This window comes from Saccopteryx leptura, chromosome X (genome assembly GCF_036850995.1).
Source record: "Saccopteryx leptura isolate mSacLep1 chromosome X, mSacLep1_pri_phased_curated, whole genome shotgun sequence".
NCBI lineage: Eukaryota > Metazoa > Chordata > Mammalia > Chiroptera > Emballonuridae > Saccopteryx > Saccopteryx leptura.
The window spans coordinates 124,785,499-124,803,238 of record NC_089516.1 but is presented as its reverse complement, the minus strand read 5'-3'; the positions used below and the strand labels follow the sequence as shown (position 1 = coordinate 124,803,238).

The window sequence follows — 17,740 nt, the reverse complement described above, 5'->3', positions numbered from 1 at the left end:
TATCTCTTTTCAATGTTATCTGTCTAGACAACAAAAGCCCTCTTTTAAAAAAAAATGCTTGGTCTCATGTAGTTATATGCACACTCCATTCTCTTGAATCATTTTAGCTCTTAAAAGTGACCCAGCATTATGAAGTTTATCCCCAGGATCCAGTGATCAAACCTGCACCAAATATCCCTGTGGTCGACACACTGTTTTTCTTTTTCTTTTTTTTTTTTTAAGATTTTATTTATTGATTTTAGAGTGAGAAGAGGGAGAGAGAGAAAGGATGGGGGGGGCAGGAAACTTCACCTTGCTTCTTGTATGTGCCTTGACCAGGCAAGCCCAAGGTCTTGAACTGGTGACCTCAGCGTTCCAGGTCGACACTTGATCCACTGTGCTACCACAGGTCAGGAGACATGCTGGGTTTTGGGTTTTTTTTTTGTTTTATTTTTGTTTTGTATTTTTCTGAAGTTGGAAACGGGGAAGCAGTGAGACAGACTTCCGCATGCGCCCGACCGGTATCCACCCGGCATGCCCACCAGGGGGCGATGCTCCGCCCATCTGGGGCGCTGCTCTGTTGCAACCAGAGCCACTCTAGCGCCTGAGGCAGAGGCCACAGAGCCATCCTCAGTGCCCGGGCCAAATTTGCTCCAATGGAGCCTTGGCTGTGGGAGGGGAAGAGAGAGACAGAGAGGAAGGAGAGGGGGAGGGTTGGAGAAGCAGATGGGCACTTCTCCTGTGTGCCCTGGCCGGGAATCAAACCCAGGACTCCTGCACGCCAGGCTGACGCTCTACCACTGAGCAAACCGGCCAGGGCCGAGACATGCTAGTTTTATACAAAGAAATAATTCTTTAATGATGGCCAGATTGATCATCAACTACCTTCTCAATGCTGCTTGGAATAAACGACTCTAGTTGGTATGTGTTTCCCTTAAAAGAGGCTTGAAGCAAAAAAGGACAAGTAATATATGAGTCTGGAGGACTTTGTCCCCCAACTCTAACCCTATCTCCACATTATATCTCTCAGGACCTGGAGTCTGTTTTCTAGAGATTTTACTCAGGTGGAGAATTTACATGGACTTAACTCATGAATGCCCAGACCTGTGTTAGAGTCAGAAGACGAGATAGGCTTTAATCCCATGGATTTTACTGCCTGTTGGGGAAACAAGACATACACATAAAGTAATTAAAGAACAATTCAGGACCTGTGGGATTAAGAGATTTTGTGGTGGAATTTAAGGGCTATAGGAGTTTAATGAAGGGGGTTCTGTGGGTGTGGACTGTGTTATCAGGGTGTAGCCAGCTCCATGGGTTTGGGGAACTTGCTTGGGACCTTGTTGGTTGGGCACTATTTGATTAACCAAAACAGAGCTGCGAGGGCACGGCAGGCCTGAGAAACTCTGTGAATGAGACTGGAATGTTCCCTCAGGGGACCGTGAGAAGACCACTGGGCTTGAAGCCCAGGCTTGAGTTGGGAAATCATGAGAAACAAGGCTGACTAGGTAGGGTGGGGTCAGACTATGAAGGACCTTTGGAAACCAAGCAGATGGGTTCGGACTCTAAAGCTCTGCCTAGTACAGCTGGTGTGGCCACAGCCATAGATCTAAATGTGTGCCCTGGAGGAGAGGTTGGCACCAGCTCAAAGGCTGAGGGAGGAGTTGGGGAGAGGCAGGGCCACAACTGGCACTTAATCTACCTCACACCCAGTCAAGTGGGCTTTCTGCTGCACCAAGGCTAGTTGTTAGATTTTTCAAAGGCTTTCACATCCACTCAGTACAGCTTCCTAACAGAGACTAGAAGCCTGGGGAGGAGAAGGTGAAGGCCAGCTTGCTCCTTGGCTAATGGTGTAACTGGAAACAGAACCACTGGGAAACAGCCCCGGCTCACCTACTCATAGGGCAGCTCCGCCATTGCTCCGGAGCCACTCCTTAGGCCAGGGGTCTCAAACTCAACTCAGCATGTGGGCCGCAGAGCAAGATCACAGCCCTTTGGCGGGCCGCACTAGGTCTACAAAAGGCAACTGTTACGCAACACTTTTCAGTGTCACAAAACGACCAGAAACTATAGTTTGCATCACAACTGCTGTTAACTAAGCTAATATCTAGCTAGGATGCTAGAGAAATGAAAAATACAAGTAGGCCCCTAGGCTTACTTAATTTTATCCAATTTTTTTTTTTTTTTGTATTTTCCTGCAGCTAGAAACGGGGAGAGACAGACAGACTCGCGCATGCGCCTGACCGGGATCCACCCGGCACGCCCACCAGGGGGCGACGCTCTGCCCACCAGGGGGTGATGCTCTGCCCCTCCGGGGCATCGCTCTGCTGTGACCAGAGCCACTCTAGCGCCTGGGGCAGAGGCCAAGGAGCCATCCCCAGCGCCCGGGCCATCTTTGCTCCAATGGAGCCTCGGCTGCGGGAGGGGAAGAGAGAGACAGAGGAAGGGGGAGTGGAGAAGCAAATGGGCGCTTCTCCTATGTGCCCTGGCCAGGGATCGAACCCGGGTCCCCCGCACACCAGGCCAATGCTCTACCGCTGAGCCAACTGGCCAGGGCTATCCAAAATATTTTGAACTTCGTGGATTAGTCTGCGGGCTGCACAAAATTTTTCGATGGGCCGCATGCGGCCCGCGGGCTGCGAGTTTGAGACCCCTGCCTTAGGCTAAAGCAAAGCAACTTCAGATGGCCTTTAAAGATGAAGTGTGTTGAGAGAGGTGACACATTAACCCAATATCATCCATTAACATGTGAACATTAAGTGGCTTATATATCTGTGCAGTGGAAAGGTCATTCCTGGGGAGATGGGACAGTGACCTGCGGAAGTCCTGACTGCCGCTAGGGTCAGTGAGCTCCAGAGGAGCTCTGGGCAGCATGACATCTATAGTGCCGGTGGGGGAGGGGAGGCCCGAGGCTTTGAGAGCCATGTGACATGTCATGCCTGTGGTTACATAGCCCATTAATGGCAAAATTGTCTAAACAGACTTTTTCCAAACTTTCCCACCCAAGCGCCCCAAACTGTTGATTTGTATGCTTTACATCTAGAAGGACACAGTTTCATAAAACGTATCTGAATTATGGCACTTTATTTTGTGTGATGTGACAATCTACTGCCTAAATATATTTTAATTGATTTCTCTGTGAACCAAATGGAAGTCCCTGGATGATGAGCCAGGTTTGGCCAGTGGCTTCGATTCATGCTTTTGGACTTTGTCAGCTTTAGCAAGCAGGCACTGTCCCTGTGGAACCTGCCTATGGACAGGTCAGAACTTGAACTCTCAGAATCTTAGCCCAAACGCTGGAAGGGAAATCCATCACCTGCAACGTGTTCATTTGCTTACTGTCCTCATCTCCTCCCTCTCCTTCATTCAAATCTTAGCCTTGTGTGCTGGGAGAAAGTTGTTGGACTCGCTCAGTGGTTAGCTCTGGCCTCAGCCTTTGGGTGGGTGAACAGATCGCAGCGTGGGGTGGAGACAATGCAGGACCCATGAGGTTCTGGAGTCCGGGCATGGATCATGGAGGGCACGCCCATGGATTCTCCAGTTTTTCCTCCTGAGCGCACTCAGTTTTAGTATGTGTGCTGCCCAGCGAGCGCTCCTCCAGCACAGTCAGCCTGCAGCCTCTCCTTCCACCTCACCTTTAACCTGGGTGATTGCAGTACTCTGCTGTTAAAAAAGAATCTGCCAGTTCTTTCAGAGCCTTCCAGCCTAGTACAGGCTCATCTCTTAGTGGCTGAGAAGAAAAGAGCCGAGGAGGCACTCCAGTCCAAAGAGCCTTCTCAGCAGCCTAAACACCTCATTCCTGTCCCAATATCATGCAGACAGAGACAGGACAATGTAGAAAGAACAAAGCAGGCTCTCCCTCAGCTTAAGCAAGGTGGATAAAGCACTATGAATATTCAGGTTTCAGCAGTGAGCCTTCATCCACACCCCCCTGCCTGCACAAGAGGGGGCCTCTCCAGAGTTTGAGAGCTTGTAGTGACGAAACCACAGCAGGTAGGGCCCTGGGCCGGCTGATGGGGCGGGGCAGCCGGCTGGGTGAGGCCCTGATTCCCCAGGCTGATAAGGCAGCCAGTAAACACCCAGCCAGGGGAGGGGGCAGAGGGCAGGCGGCCAGATGGCAGGAGCAGGGGGGAACCGGAGTCCAGGCCTAGCTACAGGAAGTGGGGCTTGATGTGGAAACATCCTGTCCAGCGGGGGCTAGACCAGTGGCCATCAGCAATCACTCCCTCCACTGCAGAGGCAAGCTCAGCCCAAGGTGGGGCTGCCTGGGCGCCAGGCCAAGACCCTGGTTCCTGACTACTCCAAGGACGTGATCAATCGGCCTCTAGGATAGGTAACTCTCCCACTTAGTACTGCTGGTGGGGAAACCGGGACCAAGCTACCCCCGCTGGAGAAAGGCAGCAGTGGCATTGTCTGAGAGAATTGGACTCTCACGGGAAAGTCCTGGTCATCGCTAGCGGTGAGGGGCATAGATTAGCACACCTAATTGTGTGCAAGGCCCCTGCAGCACTCTGAGAACACACAGCTGACACGCCAATCTGTTCCGTTTCTATGTGCTTTATGATTAGAACCTCAGGGCTGGCGGAGCCTTTTGCAAAGGATCACAAAATTCATCCACTTGACAGACGGGGACACTGGGATCCAGAGACAGGGCTGGCCACGCTCATGGCAGACCTCAGTGAAAGTTCCTGCTCTAGACCATTTTCTACTGCTCACCCTGGGATTCAGGTCTGGCTGCCAATTCTCACGCATAGGACCGGCCCTGCCTCGCACACTGCCTGAAGCTTGGTAGTTATCTCTGCTTAGGGTTATAGGGACGGGAGAAGCGCAGAGTCACCGTTCAGAAGACCTGCAGTCTGGCCGGAGCTGCTTTGTCAACTTGTGTGTGGCCTTGAATGAGCTGCTACCCCTCTCTCTCTCTGGGTCTTGTTTTTTATTTTCATTACAACTTTATTAAGTATAGTTCAATAGTATATAATTCACCTAATTAAAGTACACAATTCAGTAGCTTTTAATATTTTCACAGAGTTGTATATCTATCACCACAATATATTTTAGAATATTTGGATCACCTCATAAAGAAACTTTATACTCATTAACAGTCACTCCCCATTTCTCTGCAACTTCTGGGCCTCAGTTGTTTTTTTTCCATTGATGAGAGAGAGAGAGAGAGAGAGAGAGAGAGAGAGAGAGAGAGAGAAAGAGAAGAGCATCAACTTGTTGTAGCACTCAGTTGTTCTTGTATGCGCCCTGACCGGGGATTGAACCCACGATCTGGGCATGCTGGGACCACACTACGTCCACTGAGCAACCCGGCCAGGGCCTCAACATCTCACTTTTGAAGAGACATTTGCTGTAGAAGTGTTTTGGGTGAAGACCCCAGCAATATTGTTCAGGCAGATGGGCTAACCCAGCTTACTGAGAACTCAGATATGAAGAGACCACCTAGAATAGGGTGGACCCAGCAGTAAGCCCTTGAGGTGCTCAGGTCTGAGTTTACATAAATATTTGCATGAGTATGGGAACCAACACCCTGTGATAAGAACGCAGACTTCATGTGTGTAAGCTGGGAGCCAGTGTATATTTATGGGGCAGGGACCGTGCTGTGGCCACTCCGGCTCTTTCCGGAAACAGTAAGGCCCTGAGGTGCAAGAACAGCATTAACCTTTTTCATACTAGATCCGGAAGCTTCCTGCTCCACAATGCCATTCCTCCACAGCTGGCCACACGGGCGCAGCTCGTCACCATGTTGGTACAGACCTGGCTCAGGAAGTTAGGATTCACTTATCATATGGAGTTTTGCTTGAGACTGAGGCCTCAAGGGCGGTTGGGACCTGGGCTTGGAAAACTTTTGTGAAGGAACATCAAAGAGGCTCTGAGTCTTCAAAGTCGGGTATCGTGAGCAAGGCCTGAACTAGGGATCTGAGCAGATGCCTGCCAGTATGGGGCAGTGGGAAAAGCGTGGACTGAGATCAAGGTCACACAGGCCTAGGTTTGAGTTCTGGTGCCATCCTTGACAGGCAGTGTGATCTTGATGATGTTTCTTAATCTTGTCTGAGCCTCTCTTATCTTAAATGGAACTATTAAGGCAGGATTATTACCAAAAGAGATTTCACTGAAAACAAAGTTCAAAGAGTGAAATATTTGGAAATAAACTTGGGTTTAAACCCCAGCTCTACCACTGACAACTACATTTTTATTTTATTATTATTATTATTATTATTATTATTATTATTATTTTGTGGCAGAGACAGAGAGTCAGAGAGAGGGACAGGCAGACAGGAAGGGATAGAGATGACAAACACCAGTTCTTCCTTGCAGTTCCTTAGTTGTTCATTGATTGCTTTCTCATATGTGCCTTGACCGTGGGCCTTCAGCAGATCGAGTGACCCCTTGCTTGAGCCAGCGACCTTGGGTCCAAGCTAGTGACCTTTGCTCAAACTAGATGAGCCTGTGCTCAAGCTGGCCACCTTGGGGTCTCCGAACCTGGGTCCTCCGCATCCCAGTCCAACACTCGATCCACTGCACCACTGTCTGGTCAGGCGACCAACTACTTTTTTATAAGAATTAAAGGAGAGGCCAGACCAGTGGTGACACAGTGGATAGAGCATCGACCTGGAATGCTGAGGTTACCGGTTCGAGACCCTGGGCTTGTCTGGTCAAGGCACATATGGGAGTTGATTCTTCTTGCTCCTCCCCCCCCCCGTGTCCCTCTCTCTCTCTCTCTCTCTCTCTCTCTCTCTCTCTCTCTCTCTCTCCCTCTCTCCTCTCTAAAATGAATAAATAAAATCTTAAAAAGAATTAAAGGAGAGAGACCATATAGTAAAATGCCTGGTGCAATACCAGCCCCACAGCTTGTACCTATTAAATGTAAGTTCCCATCACCTTCCCTGTGCTCCACCCTGTCATCCTATAATTTTTACTGTTTAGCCCCATTCCCCAGAAGCAGAGGGAACAACTGGAAGTGATATCAGAAGGCTCAAAAGAAAATCTTGTTCATGTTTTAACAAGTACCTACGTCCCTCTGTCCCTTCTGCAACAGGCCCGTGGTTGAGGCCAAAGTGGCCACATCCACCATCCTTGGCCCAACACTAGCTCAGATGGATGCCAACCCTGAAAGCACTCATCTTGAGCTGGCACTGATTCCAAGTGCTTCTACCCCTTCCACCCCGTCTAGATGTGGTTTCCAACTTGTAACCAAACCCTGGCCTTTGGTTAGCACAGCAGATGTTGGGAGGAGCCGGCAAGAGCCAAGGTACACATCCAGATGTTGTCTCTGAGGCTTCCCTGGTGTCCCCTCATACTAACTGTGCAGCAATATTTACCACAACTTACACAGGTGGAGAAACACGCTGTGTGGATCAGACCCTCCCCCGCCTTAAGGGTGATAGGGCTCTATCACTGGGGCACTGGGTCCTGTTTGCCCTGAGGGAGTGTAGAGCCAGTGAGGGGGAGCGAAAGTGAGATTCTGCTCTTTTGATTGGAGGCCTGACTGGGCAGGGCTCTTGGCTAAAGGCACAAGAGGATGATCTTTGGGAGAGGTATCAAGATCGTCTTCCCATCCACCTTTTTGTTGGCCCGCCCAGAACCATCATTTCTAATTGATGCCCTTAACTTCTGTCATGACTACTGGAATCTCATAGAACAATATTACTACAGGAGGAACAAAGATGATGGTGTCTGCCTGCTACTATGTCCCCATCTCCAGCATCAAGGCTTCTAGAACCATCATCATGGGTTTCTGACCTGTCCTCAGGAAGATTGGCAACTGGGCAAAGGGCCTGGGTCTCGAGATGCTACTGCTCCTCTGACCCAGTGCCTTGCAAAGTCCTGGCAGAGCTGGCCACCTGCCCGCAGTATTTCTCACGGCACACAGCCCCACTGCTAATGCTCCGTCTCACAAGGGCATCAGGGAGTTATTTACCAGTGGAAGTCACCACACCAAATCAGCTTCAGCTATGGAATGTGGTAGCCTCCTGTCCCATCACCCAGAAAATACCCCTCGTTTTGACCCACATATATAGTCTGTTCTCCATTGTTGCCTCTGCCCATCGGTGCCAGGGAAATAATTATGCAAAATTATGAAGTGACATTGATTTCGGTGTCACCTGTTCCTCCAAATCAACTTCCATTGCTGGCTGCTTTCCCCAAGTTCTTGCTGCAAGCAACACACTCTCCCATTCGAAGCTACCCAGGGCTGGTCTCAGCTCGGGTGGACATTGATCTCAGCAGTGACTGTCCAGTCTCTGACCCAGTCTTCTAAGGCCAGGTTCACTCCGTTCCCCAGGTGATAGCTAGCTAGATAAGGCGATGAACTCACCTGCTAACAGGACAGAGCTGTGGGAGACAGCCCCAACACCCTCCCAGGACTCCAGTCCCCCAGCCCAGCAGACTGGCAGAGGAGCTGCTGGGATGTCCTCTAGTGTAGACAGCTGTCTTCTCAGCCTTCCTGTGAAGGATCTCCCTACTTTCCCTAAAGGCTCCCCCCTACTCTCTGACCTGTGGGGGGCAGGGCGGGGCTGGGAGGGACAGCAGGCCCTGAAGGGGAAACTGCTGAAACCCCTGGGACAGGAAGTGGCAGAGAGGGGCTGTTTCCTCTGGCGGAGCAGGGCTGCGGTGAGAGCCGGCTCTACCTCCTCCTGCCCGTGGGCTGTGGGTCCTGATGGGCTGAGGAGAGCTGAGATCCTTTCCCTGCCTCCACCCCTACCAAAAATGGGGCATTTTGACTCATCAGAGTGGGGGAGGAGCTCTGTCAGAGGAGGTCGTCTTCATTGTGCAGGGAGAAGAATTCTGATAGAAGGGCAGCCAGGTCAGCAGAAGGAAGAGTGGACAGGTGAGTATGGATCCAGGGGTCCACAGTGGCAGCAGAACACCACAGCTGGGCAGGAGAACCTTCTGTAAGCTCTCGTGAGAGAACATGATCAGGACTGCTCCACCTTGAAACTGTGTGAGCTGGAAATGCAACAGGCTACTGACTCTCTAAATCACAGGGCGAGAACGGACCTTAGACCATGCAGTCCATCGCCTCGTTGTGCAGCTGAGGAAACAAGTGGCTCACAAAACAGAAGTGACTTGCTCAAGGTCACACCATGAGCAGAGCTAGGGCTGGCACTTTCTGATGAGAAGCTGCCAAGTTTGTATTTTTCTGAAACTGGAAACGGGGAGAGACAGTCAGACAGACTCCCGCATGCGCCCGACAGGGATCCACCCGGCACGCCCACCAGGGGCAACGCTCTGCCCACCAAGGGGCGATGCTCTGCCCCTCCTGGGCGTCGCTCTGCTGCGACCAGAGCCACTCTAGCGCCTGGGGCTGAGGCCAAGGAGCCATCCCCAGCGCCCGGGCCATCTTTGCTCCAATGGAGCCTCGCTGCGGGAGGGGAAGAGAGAGACAGAGAGGAAGGAGAGGGGGAGGGGCGGAGAAGCAGATGGGTGCTTCTCCTGTGTGCCCTGGCCGGGAATCGAACCCGGGACTTCCGCATGCCAGGCCGACGCTCTACCACTGAGCCAACCGGCCAGGGAAGCTGCCAAGTTTGTATTTGGTGTTCAACATCTCCCTTCAGGGACCTTTGAGTGCTCTGTGACATTCTTCTCAGAAATGAACTTGATTAATCTATTAACACTAAAGGAGAGTGAAGTCTTTAGTCCAGGACTCAGCAAACTTTGCCTGCAAAGGACAGATAGTAAAAATTTTAGGCTTTACAGCCCATAAGAACTCTGTCAAAACAATTCAACTTACAATGCAACAGCAGCCACAAGCAACATGTAAATAAATGAGCATAGCTGTGTTCTAATAAAACTTTATTTGTGCACGCTAAAATTTGAATTTTGTGTACTTTTCATGTGGCATGGAATAGTCTTTTTTTTTTATTTTTCTCTGCAATCCTTTTTTTTAAAATTGAATTTATCAGGGTGGCACTGGCTAACATTTCATCTTAGCTAACAGACCATACATAAACAGATGGCAGCCTGGATTTGGCACGTGGACCATAGGTTTTCACTCCTGCTTTTGTCTAAGAAGTTAGGCTAAAGTGTTAGGAGGAGAAGCAGGAGTAAGAGAGAATATACCAGTTGGGGAAGAAGTAGGTAAGGAACTTGCTTTGAATCTTGAACACCATGTGGAAATTGGAGTGACAGAAGTTGGGGAAGGATATATCAGGCCTGGGGAACAGTGTGAACAAAGGCATAGAACTGGGGGGACAGTTCAACGTGTTCTGCACAGACATGGCCTCATTGTTGCTGCCGGCCCTGGGTCATTGGTTGCTATTTGTCTTCAGCAGAGGAAAGGGTTGGTTTGGTGAGGGTGCCCAGAGACTGAGTAGGGGAGGAAGAATGATCTCCTGCAAGTTACAGCAGCTAACCGTGTGACCTTGAGCAATTCATTTATCCCTCGAGAACTTGGTGTCTGCAGTTGGTGATAGTAAGGATGGATGTGTTGACCTTTCAGATCCTTTTTAACTTTGACATCCTAGGACTCCAAGTCAAGGAGCAGTGTGAATGAAGGAGGAGAAGACCCCTGGGAGCTCACGGGGACATCAGAGCTGAGGCTCCCTTCGCTGTCTGCTCATGTCACGATCCCCCCATAGGCTGTCTTTCCACATCCTCCTCCCTTGCACCCTCCCCTGGATGTGGCCAAGGTTGGAGGGGGCACTTAAACAGGCCCCAGAACCCAGCAGCAAACCTGACATGGCCCTTCCTGGCTGGGGTTGTCCCAGATCTGAGTAAGGAGACTTCGCCTCAGTTTCTAACATATGAGTTGGCAAGCTCATGTCTTAGAGTGTTCTTGACAAAGAACACTGTCCCTTCAATAAAAGTTATCTGACTTAATGTTCTGTCGGTGCCAAGTCACAGATTACCCCAATTTCTAAAAAACCATTAACAGATCTAATTAGTCTCTGGTCATTGTTTCTGGTCCCTCCCTCCTTCACCACCCAGCCCCCAAGGAAACAAGTGCTGGCTTTCCTGGGGGGAGGAGTGTGCCTTTCAAAGCCACCTTCCATTCAGCACATGCAGCTTTCTCCCATAGTATTGTGCCCAGATTGCCAGCCTCACCAGGCCAGGCCTACTCTTGTGGCCACTGAAGGCCTGTTGATGCTCATCTTGCTGTGTGTGTGTGTGTGTGTGTGTGTGTGTGTGTGTGTGTGTGTAGCAAAATGACTCTCTGGGTCCTCTTTTCTCCACCACTAATCCTGGGTTTTTTGAGGTAATCCCAACTTCAAAACATCCAAGTTGAACTCATCATCTTGCCACATTTTCTGGCTCAATCACTTTATAGCTCTTAACATTCTTATAGCAAGACATGTTAAACATCTTGTAGTCTCTTGCCTGACCAGGCAGTGCCACATTGGATAGAGTGTTGGACTGGGACATAGAGGACTCAGGTTCAAAACCCTGAGGTCGCCAGCTTGAGTGTGGACTTACCAGCTTGAGCACAAGGTCGCTGGTTTGAGCTTGGGATTATAGACATGACCCCATGGTTGCTGACTTGAAGCCCAAGGTGGCTGGCTTGAGTCCACGGTTACTGGCTTGAGCAAGGGGTCACTCATTCTGCTGTAGCCCTCCCCATCAAAGCACATATGAGAAAGCAATCAATGAACAATTAAGGTGACACAATGAAGAATAGATGCTTCTCATCTCCCTTCCTATCTCTCTGTCCCTATCTGTCCCTCTCTCTGTGTGTCACAAAACAAACAAACAAAACAAAAAAACATCTTGGACTCTCTTCAACTGCAATATGACCACATATGCTGTCCTCTTTCCCCTTTAGGTGGGTATGGGATTCACCTCCTGGATTCCAGCTGCCCTACCGGGTCTCCTTCCATCTCTCCACTCCTACCTCAGGGCAGAGCAGCCCTCCTGCAGACCTACACGCTGCGCGTTCCTCCCTTGCGCAGGGATCCCTGACTCCCCGCCAGCCCCTCCTCCCCAGAGTCCAGCTACTTTCTTCTTTTTGTCCCGTTTCATGCTTGCTGGTTATGTCTTCCCTCTGTTTTCGTTTCAACCCCCCATCTCCATTTCCCTTTCCTCTTGCCCATATAGGTAAATATATGCTGCCTAACTTAATGAGTGACCAGAGCCAAAAAGACACAAATCACACTGGGAAATATGTTTGGGACATACCGGAGAGTTTTTACCTATGTTAACTCACTGGACTTGCATGACCACTCCTTGAGCTAGGGTGTGTGTCCCCATTGCACAGAGCAGGAAGGGGACCTGCATAAACCCCAAAGCAAAGCTGGGACTTGTTGCTGGAGTCCCCATGCCTTTCGTATCTGCTGGGACTTCTGGGATTCCCCCAGGATCTAGCTGGCAGCCTACCATACTGGGCTTCGGTGGCTGCCCAGACTTGGCTTTGCGTCCTTTCCTGCACTGTCCTCCTGTTCTTAGCTCACCCTTCACTTCACAGAAAACTTTAGTCTCCCTCTGCCTCCTCCTCCCTGTCCCTGGAGCACTAGCGAGGAGGATGTGGTGGCCACAAGCACCTTCAGGGGGTGCTCTTTGGGCTTTGTCAGGCAAGGCCCCGGGGAGTCAGGGCAGCTGGGGAAATAGGTTTCCTTTGTCACTCACCTCCCGCCTTCCCTTCCTCCCCTATTGGGCTTCTGTAGCGCTCTTGCCACATAACCACAACCCAAAGGGCTGGGCTGGGGTGAAGGTGGTGAGGGTAGGGGACTGGGAGCCTTCCTCCAATCACAGCAGCCTGCCCCTCCTTGTGGGGCCCCTAACCCAGGCAATGAGCCAGTCCTGTCCAAGTCAACAACTAAAAGCCTCCAGCTCCATACTGTCCCTGTTCTGGAACCCATGGGCGGGCTTCTAGGGGGCTTCATGGGGTTCCCAGTACCTCTTGCTCTCTGGCGGTCACCTGAGACTCATCATCTGGATGGGAGCTTTTGAAGTTTTCAGAGTGCTTTCCCACCCCATTTCATTCCCCTGAGACTTCCTGGTGAGCGTCTGCCAACCTGAGTTACCCTCAGCCCTTACCCACGTTAAGAATGACAGACACTGTAGCCCAGGAAGATGGCTGACTTTTCCCGGGTCACACACTTTGTTGTGATGCTGCCAGGAGAGGGCTTCCCTCCCCCTCCCTCCCCCTGGACAGAGCACACCACACACCGTGGGTGGCCTGCTGGGTCTCCCGCAGAGAGATGAGGGGACATTGCTCTGCCTGTGGCCTGCTATCTCCTGCAGCCCCAACTGCCCCTCCGCTGGGACAGCTTAGGGCCTGGGAAGGTAGGGACAAAACCGGAGGCGACAAAGGGCCGGGAGCAGCCGGAGAAGAGCTCTGTGCCTGCCTCCCCCGCAGACTTGTGACAAGCCCTTCACTGGAACCGCGCAGTGACCAGGGCTCAAGGAAGGAAACTGGGTTTCTTATAAGTAAGGACAAGAAACCCCAACCAGCAGAGCTTGCAAAACATTTATTTTTCCCTCTCTCTTCCTGATTCCATCTCAAATAGGGGGGCGGTGTAAAGAAAGGAATAGAGGAGAAGGAGCTGACAAAATAGCTGTGGCTGAGACCCCTCCGCTGGGCATTTGCTCTAGGAGGACAGGTCAGCTGATCTGAGGCAAGGCTATGCAGGAGTTCAACTGGTGGGTTACCTCTGCTTCGTCTATGGCTACAGATTGGATCTCTGGCTCTGGCCTTCTGTCTCTTAAATACATGCCACTGGTCATGTGGTACAGCATGCAAATTTTCTGCTCGATGACTATTGGCTGGAGGAGGGGCTGTTTTCCAGTGGAGGGTACAGCTGTTCCTGGGGTAGTTTCCATTTTGTTTGTGGTTGTGGGGGAGGAGTGTGGAGGGAGTGGGAAATGGCATGAAGGAAATTGTCACTTCCTTTCCAGAGAATTCCAGAAAGGTTTCATGGGGGACCGGGTATTTTAGGAGTGAGAGCTGGCTCTGAGGGGACAAGGAACTGAAGGAGAATTCTGCTTTGTGGCCCAGCTGACCATCTGGCCCCCACGTTTCCTGGCGTGTGTAAAAATGCCACGGGTGTTACTAGCATTCGGTGAGAGCCGTTGGCTCAGCTGAGTGCGTGTAGATTTAAACTCACTCCACGAAGACTGTGGATGTGGCTTTCAAATAGGGCCTGTTTCCTGTAGAGGAGGCCCAGTGGGTGGGTGCTCAACATTGCTTGAGGTGTTCCAGTGACAGTCCCAGAAAGGGTCTTTACGTCTGCACCACCACCCAGTGTGGTGACGCAGGAGCAGCCCAAACCACTTCTATTTTGCTATTTTGGTTTTGAAATGCAGTCAGAACCACAGAGAGCCAGAGGTGTGCATTTGCAGGCCTGGGACTTAGACCTCACTTGCTCGCTCCCTCCTGTGGTATGCGCACGCGCACCCACAGCCACCCCCCCCCCAACACATGCGCAGACACACACTCGCACACAGTGTCCAGGGGCCACAGGCTTTCACAGAGGCTTTGTTTTCAGCCCAAGTAGGACAAGCCCTGGGAGCCAGTGTCCCCCAAGGGGGTCAGTGGGGTGGACCTCTGAGCACCCTGTGAGCGAACTTTGCTGGTGCAGCTGGTGGGTGGAACTCATCACTGGCTACTAAGGGTTCCCAGGTGCCTCAGTTTCTTGGGCCAAGTGTCTGTGTGTGTCCCCCAACCCCCTACTCGCTGGCAAGAGTGTGCAGGGCTCTGGGCCATGAATGTGCATCCCAGTAGGTCTCTGAGGACACTGATGAAGAGAGCCCCTGGTGTGGGCCTCTCTGGCCTCCAGCAGGGTGGGCTTTCTGTGGTGGTGGCTTCTTTGGTTTCAGGTTCCTGGGAGAGGGAGGTTATTTTGAGGGACTTGGGGAGGTGGTTCAATCCTCTGCCGGGGAGAGTGAGTGAGCATGCAAATAAGCCTCTCTCTACCTCTCACTTTCAAATCCTCAAACATCTGATGGGGGAAGGACGAAACTTTCTGGACTAGAAGGTTCCATGGTGGGGGAGGGGGGAGTTATCTTCCCCTCAGCCAAAGAGTAGGCAAACAGGACAGCTCCTTCCTCCTCCAACACCCATTCACCTCAGCTTCAGGCTTGAGTGCAGGCTGCAGGCAGAACAGCACACTGAAAGCAGCTGCCGGGTGGAGCCGCCCAGTGTACGGAGTTCTGGGCCAGCAGGACCTGCACCCCCCAAGCCCGTCATTCTGAGACTTAGACGTATGGACATGCAATTGGATTAGTCTCTTTCTTTCATTTCAAAAGCGTTTCACCCAATACAGTGCAGTGCTGCCTCCCTTCTCCCAGCACCTCCCTGGCAGGGCAGAACTCGGGGGGCTCACTGCAAAGGCCCATGGGCCACATGCAGAGTCTTCAGGCATTCTCTCTGTGAGAAGCATAGGACTTGGAGTTGTTGTTGTTTTTTACAGAGACAGAGAGAGGGACAGACAGGGACAGAAGACAGGAGCACAGAGAGATGAGAAGCATCAATTATCAGTTTTTCGTTGCGCATGGCGACACCTTAGTTGTTCAGTGATTGCTTTCTCATATGTGCCTTGACCATGGGCCTTCAGACCGAGTAACCCCTTGCTCAAGCCAGCGACCTTGGGTCCAAGCTGGTGAGCTTTGTTCAAACCAGATGAGCCCGCGCTCAAGCTGGCGACCTCGGGGTCTCGAACTTAGGTCCTCCGCATCCCAGTCCGATGCTCTATTCACTGCGCCACTGCCTGGTCAGGCAGGACTTGGAGCTTTGGAGGTGGGCAGTAGCAGTGGCAGCCTACCACCATCTTCACAGCCTCTCTGAGGTGGCATGAGCTGGGGCGGGGGACCTGATGACAGAGCTAGCACCCTGATGGCCTGACCAGGACAGCCCTTGGACACACAGAGGTTCACACTCACGTGTCTCCACACTTGGGACACACGGGCATGCCCTGCACAGTTATGTATCTGTGGTGCGTTTGCCTACATACAGTGAATCCCCGTTGTAAATTACAATGCAAAAATATACAGATGTTAAACACATAGAGTGCACACACCCCTCTCATTCTCATATAAGCCAGAGTACACGCCACCCATTCCACAGCAGTGTACACATGGATGTACGTACTGCCCAAAACACACACCTCATTTGTACTGAATGACCAGGACCATTCATTCATTCATTCATTCATTCATATATTCACTCTGCAAACACGAATTGAGTGCGCGCTACATGCCAACCACTGTGCCAGGTGTTCAAGTTTCGTCGATGACCAACACGATTGTCTCTGCCCTCAAGGAAGCCACTGTCTAATGGGGGAGGTGAAGATGATGCACAGAAGTCCCACAGGCTGAGATCACAGGCAGTAAACTCACAAATATGAAATGCTGATCTGTGAAGAGGAGCTAAAGAAATGAGCAAACCTGAAGAGAAAGCCCATGGCAGGAAGGCCCAAGACCCAAGGCCCTTGGGGGGCGAGAGAGGAGACAGGAGATTCAGAAGTTTCCTGTTTAGACAAAGTGGGATTAGGTGAAAGTGATAACATTTCATTTGATTAGTTGGAGAATGCTTCCCGGGGGCAAACAGCCCGCTTGTGGGAGGGCTGGAGCTGTGGAATGTGGGCCTTGGGCACTTTGGCTGGGGGAGACAGACCTTCCAAGCATAAATGGCCCTGGGAGACTTCTCAGGCCACAGGAGACCAGGTCATACGCAGGGTCTAGTGGGGGTGGGGAGTGGGAGGGATGAAACTCAGCCAAGGACCATGATTTCACCAGTGCTTTCTCTCTGTCCTAGCAGGCATCAGTCTTTCACCCACAGCAAAACTCAAACTTGACAGGTTAAGTTGAGTGACTTGTCAAAGTTTATTTTTTGGGGGGGTGGAAAGGTGCGGAGATGAGCATGGGGGTGGGAAGAGGGCGGAGTCAGTCCTGTGGGCTAACGGAAAGGAAGTGGGAGAGGCCTGGGTGTCTTCTGGGGGGGGGAGAGCGGTCATCAGGGAGGTCACCCGTGCTCTCCCTCCCTTTCCTCCTCTTTGCCCCTCTTTGAAGTTCCTCATTTCTTTCCGGCCAGGAGAAGCTCTTGCCACCCTTGGCACTGCCAAAGGAGTGTCAAGGAAGTAGGGGTCTGTGTTGCCCCCACTATGGTGTCTGGCTGCAGTTCTTCAGATGCCCGTGGCTGAAGCAGGCTGTAGACCTAGCGCATGTGCGTGCCCCCCCCCCTCCACGGAGAGCCCAACTGTTCAGGGCTGGGGGAGTAGGAGGGACGTGGGAGCAGGAGCTAGGGCTTTGGGAAGCAGGCACGGTGAGGCTGCAGACTACACGTACAAGGGGGGCCAGCAGAGGAAACAATTGTGGGCCCGCTTGCTATGTGAACGCCTGAGGTACAGACTGAGCGCGAGAGGCATTCAGGGAGAAGAGAGGAGAGATGCGTGTGCTACAGCAGATGTATTTCCTGGAAAAGGAGGGCCCCTGAGCTGGCCCTGGGGCATGGGCATGGTTCCTTGTGCCCCCCCCTACCCCAGCCAGGGCTCTCCTCACAAGTTCCCAGGGTGATAGTTCAGTCTTGAAACTGAAAGCAAAGCTGAACCCAGAACACAAACCCATAACCTGCACGGAGGCCATCCTCTCTGGCAGGCTATGGTGGTGACGGGGTGGTGATGAGTGTGCAGAGTTTGTGGCTCACCGTCCCTGTCCAGGTTCTTTGGAGGCGTGGCCATGTCTAGGTACCATCCTCAAAAGCAAGGTCAGGCTAACAGCACAGGCCTCACAGCAAGACATTTCTTCCACAGCAAGACATTTCTTCCGCTGCCGACTCTGCTGCCCTTCAGATCTAAGTGACCCCCTTCCCAAGGTGAACTGAGTCAGG

General features: G+C 51.7%; 1 protein-coding gene across 3 annotated transcripts in view; it reads left to right on the top strand.

The window, feature by feature from the left end:
- ELF4 (E74 like ETS transcription factor 4) overlaps window positions 1–17,740 on the top strand; it is a 46,249-nt gene that overhangs the window by 14,905 nt on the left and 13,604 nt on the right. The window lies entirely within an intron of this gene.